Source organism: Limulus polyphemus, unplaced genomic scaffold (assembly GCF_000517525.1).
Source record: "Limulus polyphemus unplaced genomic scaffold, Limulus_polyphemus-2.1.2 Scaffold95, whole genome shotgun sequence".
Lineage (NCBI taxonomy): Eukaryota > Metazoa > Arthropoda > Merostomata > Xiphosura > Limulidae > Limulus > Limulus polyphemus.
In genome coordinates this window covers 210,231-218,220 of record NW_013665705.1, presented here as the reverse complement: position 1 = coordinate 218,220, position 7,990 = coordinate 210,231, and the positions used below count along the sequence as shown (strand labels likewise).

The 7,990-nt window shown below is 34.8% G+C and overlaps 1 protein-coding gene across 2 annotated transcripts in view; it reads left to right on the top strand.

The window, feature by feature from the left end:
* The window catches only part of LOC106469272 (TBC1 domain family member 30-like), a 178,569-nt gene that overhangs the window by 1,898 nt on the left and 168,681 nt on the right, over nt 1-7,990 (top strand). The gene's annotated exons all lie outside the window — the stretch shown is intronic.

The following is a 7,990-nucleotide window of genomic DNA, read 5'->3' as shown; positions in this document are numbered from 1 at the left end:
AATTGATCGAGTTTACTTGGTAAAGGTATAAATTGATCGAGTTTACTTGGTAAAGGTATGAATTGATCGAGTTTACTTGGTAAAGGTATGAATTGATCGAGTTTACTTGGTAAAGGTATGAACTGATCGAGTTTACTTGGTAAAGGTATGAATTAGGTGCTTCATATTTAGATAACAGAATTTAAAGATTTATTAAACTAGAGAAGTTAGCGAAAATTTTCGTAGCTCTCTTAGACAAGTTAATGGGATTTGGGATCATTTGGAGGAGAAGGGTTACTGTCCTAATGTATTTCGATAAAGTCTGGTAGTCCTTTTACATTTTCGGGTTCTTGTTTTGTTTGTTCCAAAACATTTTAGGATCATTATTATATAAATAATTCTAAAATATAAATATATTTATTTTCTATTCTTTGACAGATAGCTTAGGCAGAGTATTCATACTGAGTTGACTGTGAAATGGACAGCTACTGCCTATTAGAGAAACACTTGTAGAAATATCTGGGTGACTATACAATCTACTTAGGTAACTAAAGTGTAGAGAACGACGTTTCAAAAGTCTTCGTTTAGTTTTTACTGTTTATTGTTCTGCGTCCCAATTCACGACTTTTGGGAACCAAAAGAAGGACATTTTTGGAATTGATAAAATACTAAAAGCATTTGTTTGCTTCAGAATTTTCGCACAAAGCTGCACAAGTGGCTATTTGCGCATAGCTAGCCAATGTCAACTCTTGGGCTACTCTTGTCTGACCGAATGTTTTTGACTGTTACCCATATAGCGTACCACCGGCCCCCAAACGGACTTCGAATCACGAACTTTCAGATTCAGAGCCCACTCCACCTTTTTAGTTTCTGTTGTTTCTCGCAATTTACTTCTAACAGAATGAAACTTAGGTCATGTTCGAGTACCATAACCACTAGGCTACGTCCGTCCATTACTAAAAGCAAACACTTTGATAATTTGATTTCAACTAATTAACCTGTTTAATACATTTAAAATTAAAAATTTGTATTACTAAGCATACTCTATCTCATCTAGTTAAAGGTAATAGACCATTAACTTTAGTTTAACCTACCGTCATTAGGCCTAAATTCGAATTACTTTTATCTCCGAAAGTAATAATTTAATAGCGTCCTATACATTGTTTGTTTGTAATTAAGCTCAAAGCTACACAATGGGCTATCTGAGATCTGCCCACTACGGGTATCGAAACCCGGATTCTAGCGTTGTAAGTCCGCAGACATACCGCTGTGCCACTGGGGGGCCGTCCTATACATGCTTGTTCGTTTATATAATTTTTAAGAAGTTGACAGATTTGAGCAAAACGCGATTTTTCTCTTTATCACTACAAAATAACAAGTTCAATATAGTGAAATAGCAAAGCTTCAACCAGAGATAAAAACTACTACTAATTTATCGAGAGACGGAGAGGTAAGGTTTCTTTGAATTTTGTAAAGATTTTTTAAGAGCAACAAGTCTAACGAGGAACAAACACCGTTATAAAACAACAGAAACTTGAAAACGAGTATAAATAAAATAAACCCTTTGGAATTAAGCCTAGTTTAGAATCGTTACTTCTTCGAGACGAATGCCTTCCATGCAGTTAAAGTAGAAGACAGCCTTATAAAAATGTCATCTCCAAGCACAGCAAAGCCAAGTTAGACTATATGTAGTAGTAAAAGACTGTTTATACGGGCGAACCAGTATATGTAATCATATTTTTGTTTGCATATGTGTTTATTGTTGTTGTTTTTTTTATTTATAACTGTACTGAAGGTCCGGCATGGCCAGGTGGTTAGGGAGCTCGACTCGTAATCTGAGGGTCGCGGGTTCGAATCCACGGTCCATCAAACATGCTCGCCCTTTCAGCCGTGGGGCGTTATAATGTGACGGTCAATCCCACTATTCGTTGGTAAAAGAGTAGCCCAAGAGTTGGCGGTGGGTGGTGATGACTAGCTGCCTTCCCTCTAGTCTTACCCTGCTAAATTAGGGGCGGCTAGCGCAGATAGCCCTCGTGTAGCTTTGCGCGAAATTCAAAAACAAAACACATCTTCAGAACGGTGCAATTAAACGAAATGGGCCTCACCGGTACACTGGAAGATCAACTGAGTTTTCACTATCAAATACAAAAACACTGAAAAGACATGTTATTAAATGTTCTCTTCTGGTATGACTTATGACAGTTCCTAGCTTATGACAGTTCTGCTAACTGTAAATTACTATTTGATTCCTCTTCACATTGAGGGTTTGAATGTAAAAACCAACTTGCGTGATAATGCAGCGAGAACATCTTGTTGTCGTTGCTTAATTAAAGTGTAAACCGGAATTTTACGGAAGTAGATTAGAGTAATTGAAAACAACTTTTTTGTGACATGTTCGGATACATTTACTGTTGGAAAATGTGATGTCTTTGTTGATAGTCAAAAATTCTCAGATAACTTAGTACGTACGTGGTTTTTGTCAGACTAAGAGTGGTTAACATTGACTATATTTGACTAATGACTATTGATACTAGTCCGGCAAGAATTGGGGTATGATTGTTGAATTGGGTGGGGGGTATTGTGATAACACCTGTACATTACCTAAAACATGACTGTGGGAATACACGTGTGGTAAATTACAGAATACGCTTGTGTTGCTGCTATGTAACTGGTAAGATAGATGTTTCTGTCGGTTAATGATTTAAGAATATTAGATGTCTGAAGGTGTATGTCGTGACTGATTGTGTCGATGCGTGAGTGATGACAAGTTGTGTCGATATGTAACCAGTAGGTGTTAGTACATAACTAGTAATCTTCCTCCTTCTCATGCTATCTTAAAAATCTGCTTTTACCTGTATCGCTAAATCTGCTGATGAGACGCAGAAGTGCCTGCCCCTTGCTCAAAAACAAGTTCTGGTTCTCAGTTGTTCGATATTAGGGCACATCAACACGGGAATATTTACAGTAAAAGAATAACTCTTCTTCCCCAAAATTAACAAGTAAAATACAAATGAAACTATGTAAAATTATTTAGTACCTCGTATATAGTTTAAGAATGTAAATAAAAATGAAACTTATCAAGCTATGTAAGTAGTAATTTACCGTATGATGTTATCAAATAAATACTAATTCATGTAGTGACCTCAGACCACATTGTTACGGGTGTAAAAAAAATTTCCCTTCGTGTTTCTACTATATGCGTAGAATTGACAGAGAAGCTGGAAATGATGCCACACTCAAGTATTTGAAGTCATTTTATATATACATTGTATGTAGATTTTATGTTACTCAGATTCGACACTCCCAATTCCAAAATCGTTCTTGAGATGTGCGTCGCTACTCCTTTTTTGTTGTTACTTTTAGTAACGTTTCCTGTTACTTACTAAAGACTAATTTTTTGCCATTTATGCAACTGATAACCTTACTAAAATTATCATTTCTATAATAGTTTAATATTTAAGTTTATCACTTTCGCGTTACGAATGACCGTTCTATATTATGTTTTTAGTGAGAAAAAACTTTTAATGTAGAACATTTCATACGTATTGGTATTCACACATTACACTAAAGCCTTTTTTTTTCAAAAAATATAGTGTGTAAAAGCTACTTAAACATAACATAGATATTTTGGTTTGTTTGTAGTTAAGCGCAAAGAGCTATTTGTGCTCTGCCCACCACGGGTATCGAAACCCGGTTTCTAGCGTTGTAAGTCCGCAGACATACCGCTGTGCTACTGGGGGCCATAGATATTTACCAAGACAATTGAAATGATACATACCTTGTTAGTATGTCAGTGATATACATAATAAGAACATGTGTAACATATCAAAGAAAATGTAACTAAATTATTGAAAATTCTACTAAAGAAATACAAAAGTTGATTGTACCGCTACAATGAAACTTTTTTTCCTACATCACGACGTCTAAAAATTTCAACTTGAACTTGAAAGACACATTTTTTTTTATTGGCTCTTGGAACCGAATAATGGTATTGATTGTCATTCTTATAACGCGCCCACAACTGAAAGCACGAAACATTACTCGACCCATGGACCTTTCGAATTGCAGCCTGTCACGCCCCACCCTCCCCACTAGGCGACGTTCAGCCTAATTACTTTACAGAGTACAAAAGTTTTCTATAGGGTTACCATATGGAAAATGTGTTATATTGGAAGTATGTGTCGTTCCAAGTTTCATTTTGTAATTTAACAACGTTTTTCTTCCTTTGATTTCTATTGCAAACGCCTCACACTGGAAAGTTAGGGACCTCGAACTTACGAAGGTCGGCATTGCTCCTACGTCAGCTCTTTAGGAAGACGTATTGAATTATATCCTTAACTTCTATTGCAAATTGCAAACTACGTGTCCAATAGGTGTGGCGTTTAGTGAATTAATTAAAAATTGAGCAGCATATCAATACGTTTGTTTGTTTTTTGAATTTCTGCGCTAGCCATCCCTAATTTAACAGTGTAAGACTAGAGGGAAGGCAGCTAGTCATCACCACCCACCGCCAACTCTTGGGCTACTTATTTACCAACGAATAGTGGGATTTACCGTCACATTATAACGCCCCCACGGCTGAAAGGGCGAACGTGTTTGGTGGGACGGGGATTCGAACCCGCGACCCGTAGATTGCGAGTCGAGCGCCCTAACCACCTGGCCATGCCGGGCCTATGTCAATACGTTTGTGATATGTATACATCTTAAATTTGAACATAATTCAAAAAGAAAACTATTGCATTTTAAACACCATTTAAAATGCCTCTTTCACATCAACACAAACTAGCATTGAGCTACAGATAACGAACCAGTGTAATCGCAATCCGTCCAGATTACGATAACGCAATAATCAGTCTTGAAGGATGTGCATACATCTTTGAACAGAATTAGTTTGTTTTTAGGATAGAACTTCCTGAATATGTTTTTTCTGTATGTCTGTATAGGTAACTGGAACTGGAAATAATTTACTGTGCGCTCACTGAACAATAACTCGGTGTATTAAATTTGATAACGAGGAACCCACTTTATAGAAAATAAAAGTTTGAAGACGGCTTGACTGGATAACGAACAAAACAAACTATTATAAATGTACGACGTTTCGACAAGATTATGTTACCCTCAAGTACACCTGGAACGTCGTACATTTATAATAAAATGGTTTTGTTTTTTCATTACCCAGTCAAGACGTCTCCAAACTTTTAAAAACTCGGAGTATTCTAAGGTATAGTAAGTTTGGATAACCTACTGTTGCTTTCACTGAACAATAACTCAGTGTATTATAAGGTATAGTAAGTTTGGATAACCTACTGTTGCTTTCACTGAACAATAACTCAGTGTATTATAAGGTATAGTAAGTTTGTATAACCTACTGTTGCTTTCAATGAACAATAAATAAGTGTATTATAAGGAATAGTAAGTTTATATAACCTACTGTTGCTTTCACTGAACAATAAATAAGTGTATTATAAGGAATAGTAAGTTTGTATAACCTACTGTTGCTTTCACTGAACAATAAATAAGTGTATTATAAGGAATAGTAAGATTGTATAACCAACTGTTGCTTTCACTGAACAAGAATGCAGTAATGTAAGATGGGTAACCAATCATTTGCATAAAAATGAAAGAAGGGGATTACTGTTATTTTGTAACAGTGGTTTTGCTATGAACAGGTAATATATGTTTTAAAAGACTAAACTGCTCTTTAAGACTTTTGTATAGTGTATAAAAAATATTCATACACTATGGATCAACACGTCGTAAATATTAAAATCAATACTTGCCTATTGTAAAAGTTTCTGTTATCATATTTTTGAATTAATTATTATTTGGTTCAGTAGGTTATTCACTAAAAATTAACCCAGTAATTAATATATCTAATTTAGTACACCAGTCTAAACGTGAATATGCTATGTCATAAAACATAAACCTCTAATCATTATAATGAATTTATTGATCAGTTTGGGTACTTTCGCTGTTAACGATATTTTTGGCCATAATCCCAATAACATCTCTCGAAGTTACGCCAGCTTTAGGAGATTTTAGGTTAGTCCTAAAACCGGATACTAACGTAAGAATACAAGTTAATCCTCATAATGAAAAATGAAAGTATATCACACACACACACATATATATATTAAACTTCTTAACCAATACTAGTAATGAAACTAACGTTAAAGAAATAATACAATATAACATACTTACAAAGCACATCCAAACTAGTGTTTGTTTTATTTACTATCCTTTAAAAATATATTTACGTTACCTTAGTTTTCCAGAAAAAAGACATTTTTTCATGTGTGACGAAATTGACTTTAATAGAAAATATAAAAAGAAATAAACAGTTAACAGCTGTCTTCATAATTAAGACAATTTTCTAACATTTCATAGTTGATACACCAGTTTAAAATCATACTTTCTATTATTTTGTTTTTCAATAAGATGTTTTTTTTTATCGTTCATGGTTAATCTAACATATACTGAGCTACGGTCGCGATACGCGAGTCACCTTTATTGATACCACGAGAAAGCCAAGCCTTGCCTTACCACCTGTTGTCTATTTATCTGTGAAGTTGGTGTGCACAAATCCGCCACCTACTGACAAGCATGCGGAATTAAATACAAACTAACGCTGACTTGTATGTTTTATTTCGTAACATGACTTTGGATTTATAGGAAAGAAGAACAATGCATTAGGAGATAGTTAAGTTTTCAAGAAGGTAAATATGCACACAGAAATGTATATATTAATATGATCTTTCATCTGAATATTTTAAACATATACCAATATAGGACTCAAACAAAATAGTGAAAATTCTTCCCGTTTTTAACACGAGGAGAAAATTTAGCTATATGATAAAAGTTAACAGTGTATTATATCAAACCTCACTAGTATAAAGGCTTGGTTTGGTCTGATATTTCATTGGTGGTAGTGTCCAGGGTCACTGATGAGGAGTGGAATTCTCCGAAACTAGTCTGGCTCACAGACATACACCCCAATGAAAGAATAGACCATTCTAAGCTTTTACTTGTTGTTAAACAAATGTTTAAAGAACTCTACTTATTCAAGTGTATTAAATTATTCTGAATCATTCATTTACCTGTATAGGAGTAGTAGATTATAGTTGTTAATACTTCAGAGAAAGGTTCTAAAAATGTCAAGTTAAAAAGGTTTCCAATGAGCATGACTGTAGGTGGTTTAGATGGATTATTAGTTACACAAAGATATAAAATAATGAATGTATCCTAGGAATAGCGTAAAAAAAGAGATGTAAGCGTTAATATCGAAAAATAAAAATAAATCAGACAGATAACAGTGGTCCAAAAAGTTCACAGTGGTTCACAGATCGTAACACACGAATATTAACACGAATGGTGGGACGAAAACAAAATTCTACAGCGAAGACAAAAACAACTAAAAAAACCTATCCATAGAAGTTAACGTTTGTCTACAATAGCCGGTCTCTGTGAAAATACACGAGGGGAACTGCACAATAGGGGCTATGGAGGACCAACTCAATATTAATGAATAAAATGTGGAAGTTAACAGGTGTTTCCAGTACTTTGTTTCACCCCCAGTAAGTTTATTCTGTATATGCATACTATCTACGTTTTTGTCGTAAATATGCGTTAGTACGTAATATGTATCTGAAGCGAAATTTCGTCCACCTGTTTTCGGAGCTTGAGGACGAGGTTTCGAACTGCTCGCGCAGTTCTTTATCAGGTGAATGAGAAGGAAGATCCACTGAAGTAAATACGCATACAAGTACATTGTTACGTAAGGCAATTAAATTTCATGAAGTATTATGTTGTATTATCTAGTATAAAACAATCTACAGCCCAGTCTATTTGTACTCAAGAGGGGGAAAGGAGCGTAATAACTACTTTCAAATACTAGAGTGGGGGGTATATTTTTGTATTTTATTTTAATCTATTTATGACAAAACTATTAAGGTTATATGCCACCATCCCTAACTACTTTCAAATACTAGAGTGGGGGGTATATTTTTGTATT